The following is a 21416-nucleotide window of genomic DNA, read 5'->3' on the forward strand; positions in this document are numbered from 1 at the left end:
ATACCAAAAAGTCATTATCAAAGAGCTTCCAACCCCTTCTTTCAGATATTTTACAGTTATGGGTCCTACATTGAGGTCTTTAATCCACACTAAGTTGATTTTTGTGTATGGTATACAACAAACATCCAATTTTTTCTGTTTATGAGGATATCCAGTTTTCTCAACACAATTTTTGACTATCTTTTTCCTACTATATATTCTTGGCACCCTTACGAAAATTAGTGGATTATATATGTGTAAGTTTATTTCTTGGCTCTTTACTCTATTCCACTGACCTATGTATCTGCTTTTATGCCAGTATCATACTATTTTGATTACTACCACTTTGTAATATAGTTTGAAATCAAACTATATTTGATTTCAATGGGGAGTGTGGCATCTCTAGCTTTGTTTTTCTTGCCCAAGATTTTGTTAGCTAATTCAGGTCTTTTATTGTTCCATCCAAATTTTAGAATCGTTTTCTCTATTTTTGTAAAAAATGTCATTGGAATTTTAATAGGGATTGTATTGAATTTATAGATAACTTTGAACAGTATAAATGTTTTAAAAATATTAATTTTTCCAATCCATGAACAATGGATATCTCTTCATTAGCACGTGTCTTCTTCAATTTCTTTCATCAATGTCATAGTTTTCAGTTTATAGATCTTTCATCTTCTTGGTTAAGTTTATTGATTAATGTTTTATTCTTTTTGTTACTGTTATAAATGGGACTATTTTCTCAATCTCTGTTTTGGATAGTTCATTGTTGGCATGATGCCTTTTTATACACACATAGGGAAACTTCATCACTTACCAAACTGGAATTCAGGTCTAATGTGAACTTATTATGTAACCTGAGCAGGATATTGAACCTCTTTGTACTTCAGTTTCCCCACCTCTAAAACAGGATTTTATTGTAATAATATTTATGTCATAGGAGAAAGGGGAAGATGTAAGTGAGATATACTGTAAGAAAAATACTTGGAATAGCTCCTGGTAAAAGTAATATACATGAGTTTTTGTACTTAGTGTATATTAGTTTTTGTGTACAGATAGGATTACTATGTCCATTTTATAGATAAAAAGAACTGTGGCCTCAATTTAAATGACTTGCCTATTAAGGCGGAATCCAAATTCAGTTATTCACAATCTGCTTCTTTCTCACTATACCAGCTTGTATTATGAAAAAAATGTAGGCTTTACTGAATTTTATTGAAGCTGGAGAATTATAGAGAAGGGTTCTAAATCAAGTGTCCATCTGTGGACTGTAGAGTTTCTAAAAACCCATTAAAATAGTATAGAAAATGTGTTTTGGTACATTTGCCTAGAAAAGGGTACATAATTTTCATCAGATTTATGAAAGAGGTCCAAAACTCATAAACATGAGAGGCCACTGATGGTGAGTACAGCAATACATTAAGGCCCGAGGTTTTAAAATTGCTTGGGTTCAAATCACTTCTGAGATTCAATTCGGAAAGACAGAAGTTTATATACTGAATGTTCTCTCTCTCCTTGGACTGCCCTGGGGAGGGCCATCTGCTGCATAGTCAGGCAGCCCTGTGGAGAGGTTCAGGTGAGAAGGAATTGAGGGAGGACTCTGGCCAACAGTCAGTAAGGAAATGAGGCCCTCAGTCTAACAGTCCTTCGGAACAGAGGCCACGTGAGTGAGCATGAAAGCAAACAACTCTCCGGTCGGGTTTTCAGATGCCACTTCAGACCCAGCCAACAGCTTGGCGGCACCCTCCTGAGGGAACTGAAGCCAGAGACACCCAGCTAAGCTGGGCCCAGATTCCTGACCCACAGAAACTGTGAGGTAATAAATACAATATTTATTGTTTGAATCCACTAAGTTTGATAGTAAGTTTAATGCAGCAATCGATTTCTAATACATATACAAATACTTTATAGATGGTATCTCATTTAGAACTTACAACTTCTTGTTGGACTGACTTACAGAGGAAGCCTGAAGAAATCAAATGACTAACCCAAACTCGTAGTGAAGTTTGCCTGACTCCAAAGCCCAGGCTCTTTCTTAGCTAGGATATTAATTTCCTTTTTTAAATTAAGGTAGAGTTGACATACAACAGCATATTACTTTCAGGTGTACAATATAGTAACTTGACATTCATATACCTCATGAGGTGATCACTGGAATAAGTCTAGTACCACCTGTCACCATGCCAAGTTATCACACTATTATCAACTACACCCCCCATGCTGTACGTTTGTCCCTGTGACTGGTATGTAACTGAAAGTTTGCACCTCCTAATCTTCTTCATCTTTTTTAACCCACCCCCTGGCCCCTTCCCTCTGGAAGCCATCAGTTTCTTCTCTCTGTTGACTCATGTTAAAATTACTTCTGATTCTGTGTAGGCACTGTTTTTAATAATTAAAGTAAGACTTACTACAATTATTCAGAAATTGACTTCAACCTGTTTTTGAAATTTATTACTGGACTTTATTTTAACCAGAACTCAGAAGTCTGAATAACTCACAGTCTGAATAACAGGAAAACACTAGGTTTTGCCAACATTGTGCTGCAGGGAATAGGGCCTAAGATTTTTATAAATATTAAATTATATACCCTAAGTCTGGGCTCTTCATAATAATATCTACATTATTAATGTTATCTATTTTTAGAACATAGCCTTTAACAATACTTATATTTAAGTTAGTTAATAATTTTGAGTACGACAAGCAGTTATTCATTGGCCACTGACTCCCACCCTCAAATAAAATTTCCCTCACTGAGTCAGGAGTCTCTTGAACCTGCGTCCTTGACTCTCAGACCAACAGTCTTCCAGGCCCTTCTCTGGTTTCCTCCTGCAGAAAATACTTCAAGTCCTGGGACAGTTAATGACCCATGCCAACCCTTTAGAAAAGGATATAGGACTCTTTTAAATTTAGACTTGACAAAGGACACTAAAGAAGAGATATTTATGAGTTCAGATTGCCAATTCTTGACAGAATCCTCTCCCTCTGCCTTTTTGAAATAATTCTGACTTCAACTCAAATGAATATTAAAATTTGATCTCTGGTCATTGTCACAGATTGAGAACAAAACGAAAGTCATTAATTCCAGAGACAAAGATGTCTCAGGTACAGAGACACTCCAATGGAATATTTTATAAAAATGATTAAATACATTTTGGCATTTCAGACACCTATATTTTTTATCTATTTGTCTATCAGGTGATGTGTCAATCATCTATGTTAGAATCAACCTTTCAATATTGAAACTACTCCTAATTTCAAAATAGAAATATTTAGAAATAAATGCTGCTTGGGTCACTGGTACCCCAAAAGTAAGATAACCATAGTTTTCAGAGGTTGAATTATTTGAGTGTTTAAGTCACTGTGAATATAAAGTATAAAAATAAATTAGAAATGAAAATCTAGTTTTTGATACTGTATATTCTATCAAGATTTTTTAAAATTTAGTTTCATCATTTTCCCAATACATTTAAGATGCATTTGGCTTTACTTGAAGCATGGCTGAAGACCAAATTGTGTGTACGTGGGAGCGTGCATCTCTGTGGATGTGGTGAATAAATGCTTCAGTTACTCATAACAATTAGACTTAGAAAAAACCTGCCACTGATAATAGTAAAATCATCAAGATTGATGACAATGCTCATTCCTTTTGCTATGCTGACCTCCTCATTGATTTTGGATGGTTCCAAACCAGGAACTGACATAATCACTGATACGATCTCAATCTTAACATCGTATTTTTAAAAATACACCTTATGTTGTATGAGGTCGAGTAGTAGAAAGAGAAACAGGTTTCAGATCAAGAGAAAAGGGATTTTGAATTTGTTTTGTTACCATGTGACTTATAATACAACTTTGGGAAAGTTGTCTTAGCTCTCTGAGATTCATCCTCTTATCTATAAAGATTGATATTTCAGATGCCTTCCAATATTAATGTTCCAGACTGAATAATTATGACCTAGTCAAAGTGCCTCAAAATATTTAAATAACTCAACCTCTAAAAAATATGGTTAGGTTACTCCTTTCAGGACCCAATAAGCATTTATTTCAAAGTAAAATGGGTCCTCATTGTTCACAGGTTTTGTACTTACGAATTCACCTGCTTACTAAAATGCATTTATATCCCCAACTCAATACTTGCATTGCTTTCATGGTTATTCCCAGATATGTGCAGTGTGGTAAAAAATTTGCATCACACAATGTGTACATTCCCAGATGAGGTCAAATACGACAAAATTCTGCCTTGTTGTTTCAGCTCTCACACTGTTAACAGTGTCTTTTGCCGTCTATTCAGTGCCATGTTATTGGCATGTTTTACTTTTTGCTGGTGATTTTGCTGTTTAAGATGGCCCCTAAGAGTAGTGCTAATGTTGCAAAGTCCAGGAAGGCTGTGATGTGCGTTATGGAGAAAATACATGGGTTGGGTAAGCTTTGTTCAGGCATGAGTTGCATTGCTGTTGTCCATGAATTCAATGTTAATAATAAGTCAAAAATATGTATGAAGTAAGGCATCTTTAAACAGAAGTATACATAAACAAAAGTCATATATTGATTGGTTGATGAAACTTGTGCCCAGAGACTCACAGAAACCTCATGCTGTATTTTCTCTTGGAGTCTACAAAAATATCTTCTTTCTAAAATCATCTCTAAATGAATTCTTTAGTAAATGTATAATAGAATTTTATTTTTAGACAGTGTCTCAGGTGCTCACCAAAGTATTTGATGTGATAATCACAATGTAAGGTACAGCTAAATATTTAAGATTCTATAATTTCTTTTCTGTTAATAAGATCCTCTCTGCTATTACTAAATTTATTTGTCAACCTATTTCCACTTGAGTTGTATCTGAATGGTCCAAGATTTCATTTCTTATTATAACTCTTAAAAAAAACTTTATTTAATGGGGTCTCTTCTTTCCTATCACTCAGTGGAACACTTACCTTCTTTGAGTTCACATTCAGCCTGTTCGACATTCCGCCTCTGAGAATGTAGCAGCGTCATTTTGACAGCATGTCTTCATACACTGGAGAACATACATAGGACATGGGAAACAGGTGTGAGAGCAATGCAGTTTCCAAGAGCATACTTGCTTTTCCAATAAAAAAATTGAAACCCTGCGATCTGAACCATCCGAGATCAATTTGATAAACAGATACAGAAAAAGGGTGGGGAGAAAAAAGGTTGTTCTTGCTATTTCACACCTTGTGTTAACAACAGATTGCTGGAAATACTACTTTTGAATTCTGCAAATACTAAAACTCATTCCAAACCAATACAGGAAATTGGTTCTATAATAGCTTGAGCTCCAAGTTAAAGAGGAGGAAATAAACCCCACTTAATGTAGAACAATCTGTGTGTGGTAGAATAATATATCAGAATATTAATTTGCATTTTATCCTCACTGCCATAAATAGTTTACACCTCTTTGTCTAAAGAAGCCAGCAATGTTTTGCCTTTGTTTTTCCTGGAAATAGAAAAAAAAAAAACACAAGCATACCCAAAGAACACTTCCAAAGAAGACATTTGCTTTTAAAAGTCTAGGCTATAAGACAGTATGGAATTAGATTATCTGAGGAAAGGGATTTCAGGGTTGGATAAGGTGACGAGTCAGCCCTTGGAGCACAAAGGCCTTGAGAGAGTGTTTCCAGGGAGTGGGGGAGTGGAAGTCTGGGAGTTCAGATGCAATGGGGAATAATGGGCTGGTCTAGATTCTACAACCAGAGAAATGCAGGTCTCAGATGTGCATGCCTCCAGGGTGCACCTGGGAAGGTTGAGAATTAATCCTGCTGTTCTCAGCCCCAGCAAAGATCTAAACATCTTTTTGATGAAGTCAGAGAATGTGCACTTAATAGTGATGACCAGTATACAGTGCAGACCAGAAGGCAATTCTTCAACTGTTCTTCAAATAATGCAGTTCTTACATGGTCTTAGGCTCCCTACAGAGATACAAATTTTAATCTTTAACCAGGTAGGGATGAGTTCTGAGTACACTGATTTGTTTAAAAGAAAAATAAGATCATATTTGTTGACTGGATCATAGACAAAATTCATGCCCACATTAACTTATATCACCCTTATAATAACGCTGTGGTATTTGTACTACTAAACCCATTTTACAGAGGTGCTAAGTGAGGCACAGCAAAGTCAAGTACCTTGCCCAATGTCACAGCAATAGCAGCAGTGGGATTTGAACAGCCTGGTAGCCACTCTGTGCTCATGAATACACTGCTCTTCTGCCTATCCTGTTGTGTCAATGCCAAAACACTTAACTTTTTAAAAAAGTGGTCTGCTCCAAATAACATGCGCAGGTTGTACTTACTCTTAGTTCCCTGTGGAACTGGTGGTTCCCTGTGGAACTTAGTTCCCTGTGGAACTGGTGGTTCCCTGTGGAACTTAGTTCCCTGGTATGTTTCTTGTTTTTTATGTTTCCTACAATGTCTGACACTGACCTTGGAAAAAACATGTTACTCTCACATGGATATGTAAAAATTAAACTTGCTCAGAAATCAGATCTGAATACACATGTGTACAAGCAAAGACACAAACATGTATATATTGTCTTTCAAACATGGACAGTCAGGATTGATCAAATTTGATTCAATAAATATCTATATTAAATTTTTCAAATCATGTTAATCATGTATTAAGGTACATGTCCACTAGAGAATGCATTGCTATTTTTCATTATCTATTTGATTTCATGACAATAGAGTATACCATAAAAATAGTAACTAAATGCATTTTTAAAGGAGATAGTAAATTAACTCTGAACTTGATTTTGAATGGCATTTCAGAACTATTCTGAACAAGAACATGTGATTTTCAATGAGCATGCTGCAGCTAATGAAGTGGATTCTGTTGTACACACCCAAATCCCCCTTCAGGCCTGAAGAACTTTCATTCCTCATCCTCCCCCCACCCAAAGAAAACAACTGCAAGTGTTGCCAGTGCTCAGAGCTGAGTCCTGCCAAGAAATCACCCCCAGCTGGGGAAAGCTGCCTCCACCAGTGATATACCTGCATTCAATTACTGGCCAATATGAACATGGGAAGGATGGCCCTCCTAGTCACAAGTTGGGACCACTTTGTCGGGCCACCATAACTTCAGAGCTCCCTGCAGGGGTCAGCTGTGGCTTTCCTTGAAACTATCAAGACCCAACTTCTCCCTCTGTCCAATCCTGCTTTCTTCCCCTTCCTTCTACAAATGTTGACCACAAGAGCTCTCCAAATAAACTTCTTTATGCTAATCTTCGTGTCAGTGTGTGCTTCTTGTGGAAATCAAGCTGGGACCTTTCATGCACCTAGATGGATGGTACATGGTCAACTGGTATCAGCCTTGTCTCCTTGCAGGCATGCTCAACACATTTCTTCCACGTGAAGTCTTCATGTAATTTAACCTAATGGAAGTAGGTAAGCCATGTCCAAAGAGTCAAGAGTCTATCTGGCCCCACTGTGGTTCCCAACATTAAAATGAGAAGTTCCCCTTCTAAGCAAATAGATCCTCCTGTGAGAGCATCCATTGATTATAACTAGTTGCTAACATTGAGTGTTTATTAGGTGTAAGGCACTGTGGCAAATGTTTTGCATGTATTATTTCATGTAGACCTTACAAAAACCTTCTGAGGTGGACACTATTATCGACTCATTTCACAGTAAAACTCACAGTAGTCAACTTACTCAAGGTTGCATGGTGACTTGTCTTTCTTTCTACAGCCTCTGATACTGTTGTACGCCTTCACTGAAATACAAAATGACAAAGAGCTATAAAGAATCTAGTTATGAGCCCTGGCTGGTGTAGCTCAGTGGATTGAGCTCGGGCCTGCAAACCAGACAATCACGGTTCGATTCCCAGTCCGGGCACATACCAGGGTTGCAGGCTGGTTCCCTGCAGGCCAGTTCCCAGCAGGGGACGCACGAAAGGCAACCATGCATTGATGTTTCTCTCCCTCTCTCCTTCCCTTCCCCTCTAAAGATAAATAAACAAAAATCTTTAAAAAAAAAAAGAATCCAGTTACGTATTTAAATTACTTTCTATTTTACTTGCCATAAAACAGCACCTCAATTTTATTCAGCTTGCAGACAATTTGGGGGATTGCATATGCATCTGAAAACATATTTCAAAAACTGCACCTCCATGTAGTGAGTCCTCTACTCCTGACTCAAAGGTTAATGACTATGATCCTAAAGAACGTATATGCCATTCCCATTCAGTGCCGCTACACTGATGTTACAGTCACGGATGCTCCCTCTCAACACCCCCAAAATACACATAAAGTAGCAAAAAAGGGAGAAACATTCAAAAGTAGTAAATGCTACACTACAGTTTGAAAAGCAGTGGCTGAAGGAAGGAAAGAAGGAAATGTTAGTATGACTGAGTATAAACTTTAACATTTACTACCATTATTGTCCCTCAAAAGGCATCTTGGGGAAAGAAGATGACAACTCAAAATCTTCATATTTTTACTAATAACTTTAATTTTCAGAGAACTGGACTAAATGGACAAGTAGGAACACAGGGAAAACTGTGAAGGCAAATTCTGAACAATAAGTGCCATGCTAGAAGATGAGTGACGGGAGTGAAAAATGCCATCGGGGACATGATTTCCCAAAGCTTCCCTTTGAATTGACTAAATTCACTGGAAGTTTATTCTTTTCTAACTAAAAAAAAATAGGATATTCCCACCACCAAGCGAAATAAACCATAGTCCAGGGTATTTGACATCTCAAAAGAGAGAGCAAATTCGAAGTGTTTTACTTTTTATCAAATCAAACTACAGTGTCAGGAGCTGAACTGTTCCTCTGTTTTTGCCTCTGCACATACGTCAAGGCAGGAAAAAAAAAGACAAAGAGGCAGAGGGAGAATAGGAAGGAGAGAGAAAGAGAGAGAGAAGGAGGGATGTTGGGAACTGCTCTGCCTGGTTTCAGGAGTTGTAACTGCCCCCATGGATAAGGCTGACTGAGCGACCTTCAGACTGTGAGCCAATAAGGAGACAAAGCTTATCTCCCTGGCAGGACCACTGCTTCTGCTCATCCATCTCTGGCCCCCAATGCTTGGTCAGTTAGTCAATGACAGGTAAGACCCCTCAAGGGTGGGGGGACAACCTAAGACAGACACAATCACTTGGGAGACCCTCAAGAAAGGACTCGGGGGGCTGCAGCAAAGAGAAGGTGATGGACCCTCGCCCCCCAGCTATTCTGACATAGCCCGAGTCCCCATGTCCATCTGGGAGAAGCGCTTCCCGGGTCTAATCCACTTAAGCCTAAAAACCTATGATGGGGAAGGTGGTGCAGTCCTTTGCTAGCTAGAGCAGGATCCGGGGTGATCAGGCATAAGAAGGAATTCGTAAAGTCCAGTGAAGCCTGCTTTGCTAAGAGTGCTTTCATTCATATGATAAGGGTCCAAGCAGGAAATGAGTATGTCTCCCAAAGTTTCTGCAACCCCCTTTCCTGACAGACTCTGATTCAGACTAAGCCCTCAGATTTCTTTGAAAAGTTGTCTACTGTTTGATCCTTGCCACCTGACATTGATTGATGAGCTTTACCTGAATTCCTATGTATTATGAACCTAATAAAAGCCCTTGAGGAAGGGGCTCTTGGTCCTTCTCCTTTGAGAGACTGACCACCTCTCCTCCCCAAGCAGATCATGTCTTAGTAGTTTTATTTTCATCCGTGGCAGATAGGAGGATTTGCGTGCAAAAGTTTCCCCCACAGAGGAAGAGAGAGGCAGGGATCATAAAGGCTGACAAAAGGCTGGCAGGCTTAGAACAGTGCTTGGAATCTATAAATTTCAATAAATGTCAGCCACTGATTTTTTTAAAAGAACATAATGGAAATATCACCAATTTTAACAAAACACATATACTAATATAAATAATCAATATAAGGATGTGAGGGGAAATGGAGGGGGAGGATGGTAAATCTATTTTTTTCCTATTTTTCAGAGCAGGCAGGCATTCAGTACCAGAGAAATTTAAATCTAAAGTTCCAAAAAGTGACTTTCACATCTTATTTTTTTCATACTACTTTTACTTACCTTTAGGGAAATCTATTAGGAACTAATACATGTTTTCAGAAAAAATAGTTATTAGATGCATATCTGTCTATTTTTATTTGGTATAACAAAGTAATTTAATATACTTAATTTAAAATGGAATTCATTACAAGATGCCACTTTATAAAATCATTTGATTCATCTATTTACCCATTTATTCTTCAATCTACTGGTCTGTCCATTCATAGACACTGAAGAATATCTGCTATTACGTTTACTCAATGGTGCTAATTATTATTTCTAGTTGAGATTATCCTTCCCTCATGTATCACTTGATATTTTAAATAATGATTTTGTTTCCTTTTAATAAATAATAAAGATTTTCTTATGAGGAAATTAAAAAACTGCCAAGACAGGAAAAGGAAATAAAATAATTCATAATAATGCACAGTCACTTAAAAAATGATTTGAATCTATTTCCAGCCTTAGAAGCATTAAACAAAGAATAAAGCAAAGTTCTAAACTATTTGATCAATTGTAATATGGGCTTAAATAATATCCAAAGTGGACCAAAATAGGCATAAGTCTGAAGAAAAACTATCTGTAGACAAGATCAGGATCCAGTTCTGTTAAAAATCAAAGCTATTTTTATGTGTACTCTTCATCAGAAATAGGAATGGCCTCATCATGATCAAATCAAATGTCATATAAACTAAGTATAAAAACATAACCAGAGTACTGTGTTCAGATCACTTACTTTTTGTATAGCAATATAACAATTCCAACTGGAAATAGGAAAAAGTAATCAAGAACGTTAAGTTAAAAATGTAAGAATGTTCCTGTATTGTGTCCTTCAGGCTTAAAAGCTTAAATTTATTCCTGAGATTAGCCCTTTATCATACTTAAGATGCAATGATTTATGATTTTAATTTATGATTTTTCCCATTTTAGAAATGAAAAAAAAATGAGGTTTGGTCAGTTACCCCCAAGTCACACAAGTCCCTCTCGCTCCCTGTGATGAATATTATATTGCACCTCACATCAAATGGCAGTAGCTCTTAGAAACAGCTCAGATGTATAGGAGGTGTATTTTAATGTTCCCCAACTTTTGCAACCCAGGAATATTTTCTTAATGTTTTAGGAAGAACCCAAAAGCTTAGAATAAGCCATATTGATAAAAACAAAAAAAACCATGAGTTGGGACTAAATGGTCTCTGCATCAGTCTGCCAATTTCTGAAGCCCCTCAGCAGAACCCCAATAACAGGTTAAGAATAATTCACATGATTTGATGTATTGCTGTTCTTGTTATTTATCTATCTGTTAGAAGGGAGAGACAAAATACAAGGTCTGTCCAGAAAAAGTCCAACCATTCTTAATATAATGAGAACGGTTTGCACAACACTGATGTAACCTGGTGGCCAAAGGGAGTGGACTGGAATGCATGTGTGTGAACAATGACAACTTCAGTGTGCTAGTCAGTGGGAGCTGTACACACCATTCAGTGAGCATGTGTGCTGTGTGGCCATCACATTCAAAATGACTGAGCAAGTAGAACGACGAATCTGCACCCAATTTTGCATTAAGCTTGAACACTCCTCCATGGAAACCCTTTGGATGATTCAGAAGGCAGCAACTGTGGGCAACTGGTGATTGGCAGCTTTATCACAACAATGCACCCACTCACGCATCACGTCTCATGCAGAGTTTTTTGTGAAACATCAAATCACCTAAGTGACCCAGCCCTGCTACAGCCCAAATTTGATGCCCCTGTGACTTCTGGTTGCTCCTAAAACCTTTGGGAACCTCTAATTTCACCTTTGAAAGGGAAGAGATTTCAGACTGTTGATGAGATTCAGGAAAATACAGTGGGGCAGTTGATGGTGATTGGGAGAACTGTGTGAGGTCCCAAGGTGCCTATTTTGAAGGGGACTGAGGTGTCATTGTCCTCTGTACAATGTTTCTTGTATCTTGTATCTTCTTCAATAAATGTCTCTATTTTTCATATTACATGACTGGATACCTTCTGGAAAGACCATATATAAAGATGAAAAATAGGTATTTTTAAAAAGTAGAATTCTGAATCACAATTTGCAGCAAGAAGCCCAGAAACCAACTCATTATTTATAGTAACTGCCCAGGGAAGCTAGCCTACTACCTATAAATTAGGCTTATAGGAAGACAGACTACTATCTCTAGCAACGAGCTCACAACACCAAACAATAACTCGTAGAATAATCAGCCCCAAATGATTAAGACCTGATTAATAATTGATAGCCTCCCTAATTTTTGCCACCATTATCAGGTTCAGACCTCACAGAGAAAGCCAAATATGCACCCCTAACCAATCACACAGGATGGCCCACTTCTGGTAAGTGCGCCTCCTGCTTCCATATGCTGCCAGCCCCTAGAGAGGGCACAGCTGAAGCCTTCTGTTCTCTTCACTATAAAGCTAAATATTATGTATTGCACATGTTTTACTTTCATGTATTAAAATAGCATTAAGGAAAAACAATAAAAAATGAGTTTCACGACATGAATACCTTATATTTAGATCGTTACTCTGTTCAAAGCAGAGACACATTTCACATGCAATGACAGGTCTGCTTTCTCCTGGGATGGGAAAGGAGACAAGAGCTGGGTAGAATTCATTTGACACAGAATGGTCTTGACTGTTAGAAATACAACCAACGGCTTAGGCTAGGTGAAGTAATCCATGAAGCAAAATACCACATCCACGGTCACTTGATTTTGTCATTACCATAAGCTAATTCAAATATTCTATCCTTTTCATACTTTCTTACTGTGGTCATTTTTGTAATGAATATATTACAGAATTATTGTCATTCATTAATAAAGGGAAACATTTATTCTCCATCTACTTGCCTTGCTTGTTAAAAACCCCATTAGCCACAGACATTTGACTGGGTAACAAAGCCTCCAAATATTGACAGCCCACCGGCTGATTTCGTTTGCTGTTACCCAGGGCAGCATATCCCCTTGGCATGCAGGTGCTCCAGCTGCTGAGTGCACTGAAACGGGCTGAAGTAATCAAGTGTGACTGATTGCCTTAATTGATGGGGGAGACACAGGAACCTTTTTCTGAGAGCAACTACATCATGTAATTACAGAGGAAACTGTATAGTTTTTGTTAGTTGGACTAGACACCTCTAGTGACATTAGCCAAGCAAAGGGTATTATTATCTCCCATTTTAGAGATGTAAAAAACTGAGAGTAATATCAGTTAAGTAGGTAACAGCTCCAAGGTCACACAAAAGAATAAAGAGAAATTTTAGAATCCGAGTCTGTTTATCCCTAAACTCTATGCAGCAAGCACTATAATCACATCTGATGGGTTGGGTTATAACGTATGTAAGTATAAATAAAGTATTTCTGGCAGGATTCAACTCATACATTTCTGGGGCTGCATGTTCATCCTTCATTTGTCTTCAGTCTTTGCTTTCTTGGGATTGTAATGTTTGTCTTGTAACTCCAGATTTTAGAAAAATTATGTTACAGGAAGAGTCACAAAAGGATATCTCACACAATCACCTTAAAAATCAGACATTCCTCAACTGGATTTCTAAGACTGAACTAGCTATTCAGTGCTTTGATCTCCCAATTTGTGGCAGGTGTCCTCTCAATCCAGTAGAACCTTCGGAAAGTTATGGGGTATCACTTTTCCTTATAAACATTGATCATAAGTATTGATTTTCCAACAGGAAGCCTACTGGGGCTTTCACATAACTGAAACCCTCAATGGCCTGCCTCCTCCCCCAAGTACTTATTTCTTAGAGTTCCCAAAGGAAGATGCAAAAGCAGGCCATGCTGGGGCCCCTTGCTACATGGGAAAGGAAACTTCCATCTCTGCCATTTAGCAAGTGATTACTGTCCAAATACTTCACTTACTATCATTCCCCTCTTCTCTATTTCAGCCTCATTGAATACCTAAATCCTGTCTCCAAATGGAGATTCTGAGAGACAGAAGATTCCTTGCTCGAATCATTTTTTGTCCCTGGGTCTAAGGTTCTTCATCTGTAAAATTAGAGGAGGTTGAACTGTCTTATTCTCCATAGACTCTATTTCATCTTTCCAAGAATTTCTTCCCATGGAAGAGAACACTCAAGAAAACTAATTCACATTCTCCACTTTCAAGGAACATAGAAAATTTTAAAATTATAATATGTTTTTGAAATATAATAGCATATATGTATATTCACTGTATATACATATATATGACATTAAATCACTTATTTTTCAGGCCTTATCTTATAACAGAAAGTTAGCTTTATTTAGGGACAGTAGTGGCCTAGTGTAGAGAAATGAGGAGTTTTAATCTTAAAGACTTGGATTTGATATCCAGCTCCAATATTTATTCTCTGCAAAACTGGGCATATTATTTCACCTCCCCTGCCTTACATAGCTGTATAATAGAAGAAATGATGCCCAGTTTATAGGATATTATGAAGATTAATGAGATAATATATAAAGCATCTAGTAGAGTGCATGATGTGATTTTTATTAATAAAAATCACAATGCTAGCAATAATATTAATATTGATATGAGTTCATAAAAATGTTGAACACCAAAATACCTTTCCTAAGACCACACAGCACAGCTCAACTGTGCAAATCTGCATTATTGGTGAGGGCCAGCTGAGGCTGCACAAGGGGCACAGAGAGCTGACCTCCCTGAAAAGCTTTTCCATATCTCTCCTTCCGTGTCTGTCCTCATATTCAGAAAAAGGAAATGAAAACATAGAAATCTCAAAGAGAAAATAATAGCTTTTTCCTCTTGTCAGTTTACATGTGCAGCATTCTTTCAAAATTAAGGAGTCAGCATTCGGTATATGTGTTTGATTTCTAATGACCTTGTGGCAGAAATGGTGTTCTCTGTTCATGAAGTAAATGTTCATCTTGACAAGATTATGCTCATTCCCTAGATCCCAGCTTTATATGAACTCCTTATGGCTTCTAAAGAAACAAGGTTATTTTGACTGGTTCTACATTAGAAAATCTATTTTATAACAGGATTTTCATTAGCTGGTTGTGAGCAAAATATTCATTCTTTTTACTATTACTTTCACAGATTATTCTTTGCTTTAAGATCAGTGAAACTGTTAAGGGTTATGGATTAAATTTCTTGGGAAGAACTGTTTTCACTGAGGTGCAGTTACAAAAGAAAACGACTCTAGGTCTCATAAACAGACAAAAAATGATTCCAGAAACTGATTACCAGGTGATGAAAGAGCCTAAAATACAATTAGGGGACAACGAGGCAATCAATCCATACTTTAGCCGCAGCAGGAAGCCACTACTCATCCTAGGACTGGACGAATGTTGGGAACAAGTGGATTGCAGGACAGAATCACAGTAAGGGCCACCCTGAGCTGGAACCCTGAGGAGATGCCGTTGCTTCAGGAGATGCTACCAGCTGCACAGGTAGCAAAGGTGAGCAGCTCCTCTGTTCCTTCCACTTTCCAACCTCTTCCTAGTGTCATCATTGGCCAAACCTACCATCCTAGGGAAATGCGGTTGTCTGAAAAACAGTACAATAAAGAAAGGGCTGGGGACAGATCTGAGAACAAAAAGGGGCTTAGCTGATCAGCCCAAGAACCACATGTTAATCAAAGTTGTAAGCTCCTATGGGACAGAAACTGCATCTGGTTTCCCAGTATATACCGCCATTGATTCAGCACCACATGTAAGATGTTCAATATTTACTCAGTGAATCTGTGTGTCATTTGTTGGTATCAGTCACCTCGTAGTCTCTAACCAGATCCTCTTGGCAAGTGCTGCCTCTGGAGTCCTTGCCACTAGTTTTACCCTAGCACCCTCAGCAGTGACTTCAGTGGGCACAACCCAGCAAATGGTGCATCTTGTCCCCCATCACCCACTCCAGAGGAGCACATTGCATACCCACATATGTACAACCTGGAGATTAGTGCTCCATTGGAGACTGCAACTGGCAGGTACATTTGCCTCCCTTCCTCCAACCAGTAGATTCTCCTGAAGTGCTGATTTTTATAAGCTTTCCCAGAAAATGATCCCATGATGTCAAACGGCAGTCAGTTGCCCTGGATACCAAAAGGTGGTGTATTGGTAACACACTCCTGTGATTGCACTTCCTCTTTCTTGCCTCCTACCCTATTCCCCTTTCTTCTGCTTCCCAGGGACAGTACTCCCTCACAGTGAAGCAGCACTGAACCTCTTGCACTGGTAAAACTGAGAAGAAGCACAGAGTTAGAAGTCAGGGGTTATAGGTTCAACTGGCAGCTCCGCCTTTCATTAGCTGCATAACCTTTAGAAATTGTTTAGTCATTCAAGACCTAATTTTTGCTTCCTTTCTTGTGAACATTTATTGACCAGGTGCTCTGAGTAAAGCATGGTACTTGGTGCTAGAATGTATTATAAATTTAAAAAGAACATGATCTTGGCTTTCAAGGGCTTCAAATATTAAGGAATGATAGAGATGTAAATAAATAATATTTGTTGTCATCTGTAATGTGAAAACTGTCTACAGAGCAACAAATCAATAATCCCAAATCCACTTGGGATATTTCATAAGTGTCCACAAAAACATATTACTTTCAAAGATCTGACACTTCCATCTTGAGCTGAATAATATATATGTATGTATAATGTCTTGTCATTCCATAGACCAACTTGAACCCTAAATACCAATTACCTTCAAAATATAAATTTTCCTATAGTATTTAACATGATAAAATTCCATGTAGTGTCTAAAGCAACCACACTTGGTAATCTATCTTAATGAAATAATCAAGGAGATCCACAAAGACACATGGATATGGATGCTTGTAACAGTACAGTGTGTGAGTAAAAGACATTGGAAGCAACATTAATGTCCGATATAGGCTAAGTAAATTATGTAACGGTCCTAGGATAAAGCACTAACTGATCTCTAAAATGCACGTAGATTTTTATTTATGGCATAGAAAGAATGTTGTAGAGATTCTTAAGTGGAAAAAGTTTACAGTTTAAATAATAGGTAAAACATCTGATTTCTATAAACATATTACATATATTCACACAAATCTAGAAGAAAATGTTAGCACACTTATCTCTGGATGATGTTTATTGTATAATTTTTCTACTATAAAGATGTTTTTGAGCATAAAGGTATAACAGTTCTTAAGTAAAGATATCAAAGAAATCACTCAGGCATCCCTACAAGGAAGTAACAGATTATCATTTTTAGTACCATATCCTTCCATTAATGTCCTTTAAAATACCAGTGATATTAAAAACTTTATCCACATAAAAGATTAATAAACAAAGAGAAATCCCCCTCTGTATCATTTCACATTAAACCTCCATTTCTAGGAGGGGTGCTTTAAGCTTAGAGATCATTAAACTGGGACTCTCCCTAACAGTAAATTAACTTTCAGTGAATTATAACCTGAGACAGAAGAGGAAAACAGACCAGTACAGGAGCGAGAGAATTCATTTTCAAGTCCTAGCTCTTTACCACTAGTTGTATAAACTTTTTTTCAGTTTCCCTGCATTAAAAAAAAGGGAGCAAGACTTGGTAAATAATTTGTGAAGCTAAAATGAGATCATGTCGGGGAAAGGCACACCATTGGGCCTGGTGCCAAGAGATTCTATCAGGAAGAGTTAGTTCCTTTTCCTCTTTGACTACTCCAATCTACAGAAATAGCTAAAATAAAAGGAGAGTATAGGTTATACATTAGAATTTATCCTACCTTCCTAGTTCCCTGGGTCTTTTTAATATTTTGAAATATGGGGGGGGGGGGGGGTTGGGGGAGGACTTGAAATACCAGTGGAAGGGTAGAATATCATTATGCCCACAAATAGTGCAGAGTTCTAGTCAAAGTTTTTTCTGAAGGTCCCAATTTAAAACAAATATTTATTTTGTATTTTTACCAGTTGAAGCAGATTATTTATATTTTTTTATTTAGAGAAGGAAAATGCAGTCTTTTAGGAAAGCAATTTTACTGTAATGTACTTTTTGTGTCAGAAAATTTACTTTTAAAATTTTTCACATTGCTGCTAAAATACAGTTAAATAATTCTCAAGACACTGTGATGCAATTAAATTCTACCAAAATGAATCTCCTAAGTATAAAAATTAAATCTCTTTCCTGTCATGTTCATATCATTAAGCTATGTTGAACATTTTCAAAAATAAAAAAGGAAAAAAAGACAGCTATGTTTTTCAATAAAAGTTCAAAGTGCCCCAGAGAAATGAATTGGTTTTGTCAGAACTTTTTGTAAATTGACAATTTATCCTGTGCAAAATAAGCAATTAGATGAACATCAGAATAGAAATTGATATGAACACAGACAGATATGGTCTAAATTTGTTATCTTAGGAAGTCTTAAGGAATGTTTTCTTTTTGGTGTGGCCAAGCTGATTCTACTCTGGATTTTCACATGTCATCTCCTTGTCTGTGGGCAGTGCCTTGGTGCCTTCCTTACAGCAACAAAACAGCTTTTCTTCATGGCCCAGAACCATAGCCAAAGGGTAATTTCAACCTCCGGCTGGAGACCAACCTGTGGAGACCTGGGAGGTAGGGACTGAGATGTAATAATAATGACAAAATCAAAACAAAGATTTTGACAATCTTTAGTTGATCCACCCTATTCCTTTCCAGAAATGTAAGACAGCTAATAAAAGAGCAACATGTTCCAGATTCTCTCTCTGAAGTCCAGAGTGGACTGGAGCTGGGCTAATAAATAGCAATGCCAACTGAATGTGGCCAACTGAATCAGGCTTGTAACTCATTAACACCCGAGGGTCCTTGCAGGGAGACCTCTGAGGAGAAACATATTATCAGACTGAGAGACAGAACTGGGTATGATATTGGGTCCTGGTTCCTTGAGCTACAGGCTATATATTTTTTCTTGGTATTTAGGGGAGTCACACGTTTTCAAAATGAATTTCACATTTCCTCATTTTTCTTTTGTAAGGAGCATTTTGGAATGACCAAGCTCCTAATCATCAGTCCTACCTCTGTTCTCACAATGAGAAGCTTCAGAATATCTCAGGAAGGCTATTCAATTATTTAGATTCCTGTGAAATCACAAGGTAATGACAGGGAAGCAGTAAAAGAGTTAAACCTCTTTCACTTCTCCAGCAGACAGTGTTTTTGTGTTTTCTGACCTGGAGAAAACCAAAAGGACATTTGAGAGCAAGAGCATAGAGAAGAGAGTTGACAGTATTGGCTCCTGGGCACAATTCCCTGTCACACAGAGCACGTGGCGAGCCAGGGAGGACTGAGGGGTGGAGGAGTGGAGTGAGCAGGAATATAGGTCAGAGTATTGATGAAACAACAATTCACTATCACATCCATAGAGTGGAAGGCAAAGCCAGCTGAGCTCCAAATAAAAACAGAAAAACAAGTGTTTTCACAGAAGGTGAGTGGCGGGGTTGGGGGGTTCATAAATGACAATGATTCAGCTTATGAAATAGTAGTAATACCAGACCAGGCTGGGTCATTCAGAAAAATCAGTCACAAAGCAAAGCAAGGCAAGGCAGGGCAGGGCAGGCAGGAAGGCCTGGAATTCACGAAGGATGAAAACACAACCGCAGTCGCTTCTCATCTCTGCTGGTTGAAGTGAAGGGTGGGATTTTATCTGGGATTCCCCAGTGTCTTGAGGCAAATGGAAGAAGCTCATGGGACGCCAGTGAAAGGGAACAGGACAAGAGTGTCTCTTCATAAGAGTCCTGTTTCAGCCTTGCTTAGGTGTCTCTGAAATTTATTCCACAGCACACCTTTTCTCCTTTTCTTTAGAAAAGCTACTCTATGCTCTTTTTCTCTTGCTCAGTATCTTAACGTTCCGGCTTCACCCCTTTGGATCCTGATTTCCTGACAACTCAGCCTCCACCTAATACTTCCAGTCAAATGCAGTCTGACCCTCCAGCCCTTCTAGCATCCCTCCAGGCTCAGGACCTCAGGCCTGACTCAGTCTGCCTTTGTTCATGCCTGCCACCCTCTACAAGCCCCAACCACAAAGATTGGCCAGTGGTTGATGAAGTCCTTAAAGCAAGCCTTTGGATGGAAACAGACAAAATGAATCTCCACACTCCACTGATGGGCGGGGGTTCAGGTGTCCTCCTACACATTTCTCAAGTCTGTTCTCTGTTCTCCTTCCCCAGCCCGCAGCTCAAGTCCCATAGTATTGGGCCATTATTAGTCCAACATCCACCCATCTCCTTTTCCCTCTTCAATTTTTGCATACCGTTCTCATAAATCCATTTTATACAATATGGTAAGATAATTTTCCTAAAATAAAGCCAGACCACAAAAATGCACTGCCAAAGATTCATTGACCACTTATTTTTCCCTTATGCCCCAGTAAACTCCAAGCTCCACAAGAGCAGGGGTCAATTCTGTCTAGCAAAGCATCTGGCATGATGCAAATAATTAATACATTTTTGTGAAGAGAAAGAGGAAAGGAGAGAGAACGCCTAGCTGTGTTGATTACACCCCTGGAAGGGACAGGGTTGCTTATGTACCAGCTGCTTCTCAATCTGAAGAAGAGGGCTGGAGCCACCACAGGTCAAGGGTGATACAGGGTGCACCCAGGGCAAGCCGCTCCTCTTCCACAGCCTTCCCCGGGCAAGCCCTGCACAGCACCCAAGTAGACAAGCCCTGTCTCTCATCTGCCTTCACCCAGAGGGATGGCACGCACCCAACTCAGCATCACCTAATTGTTATTCTTCTAACTCAGGCATCTGAGGGAAAAGTTGCAGGTGGTGCCATGGCTGGAAGGTGACACAGAGAGAAGGTATCACATAGGGTATGTGCCCATCTTCTCCCCAGGATTTGTCTGACACATGATGACTTCAGGCATCTGCAATACAGTGTTGGGAATATACCTTTGAATACAAAATTTATATGGCAAGCTTTAGAGGTTTCAGTTTCTATCAGTGAGAGGAAGGGACTGATCTCAACGTGGACAGTTTTGATAGAATGCTGAGAATGAAATCCTAATTGGGAAAGTTTTTAGAGGGAATACCAGAAGAGGAATTGGAAATGTGATTATGGTATGATTGTAAGAGTCTAGCATCATAAGGTGTTATAGGACAAGGAAAGAGTTATTTTTAAGGAAGAAGGGACAAACCACAGTAGGAAAGAAAACTCCATGAACTTAAGGAACATTTCCAAAGGGTAAAGAACAGAGACACATGTGGTACCCTCTGCAGCTAGAGCCTGCTATGCCAGATCACACAAATAGAAGAATTTCATCGGCCTCACCATGTGTGGGGGTCTCCCAGCTGACCTCTGAGGAAACTGACACCCACCTCACCCCTGGGAGATGCAGAACCCCACCTGCTAAGTCTAGTCGCCCCTGCACCTGGGCTCAGCCCTTCATGGCTAACCTCACCTGATATTTCTATCCGACTTCTTCCCTAAGATTCCACTGTCTTTACTGCAGCTCTCTAGTACTGACTCTTTTCTTAC

General features: G+C 38.6%; 1 protein-coding gene across 1 annotated transcript in view; it reads right to left on the bottom strand.

Annotated features, from left to right (window-relative positions):
- The window catches only part of KCNA4 (potassium voltage-gated channel subfamily A member 4), a 300918-nt gene that overhangs the window by 41489 nt on the left and 238013 nt on the right, over positions 1-21416 (bottom strand). The window contains exons 3-4 of the mRNA XM_037126670.2: positions 7653-7713; positions 4917-4999 (exon numbers count right to left, since the gene is read on the bottom strand). The gene's annotated coding sequence lies outside the window, so the exon portion shown is untranslated. The remainder of the gene's footprint in view (positions 1-4916; positions 5000-7652; positions 7714-21416) is intronic.

Source organism: Artibeus jamaicensis, unplaced genomic scaffold (genome assembly GCF_021234435.1).
Source record: "Artibeus jamaicensis isolate MK-2021 breed Jamaican fruit bat unplaced genomic scaffold, CSHL_Jam_final contig_797, whole genome shotgun sequence".
Taxonomy (NCBI): domain Eukaryota; kingdom Metazoa; phylum Chordata; class Mammalia; order Chiroptera; family Phyllostomidae; genus Artibeus; species Artibeus jamaicensis.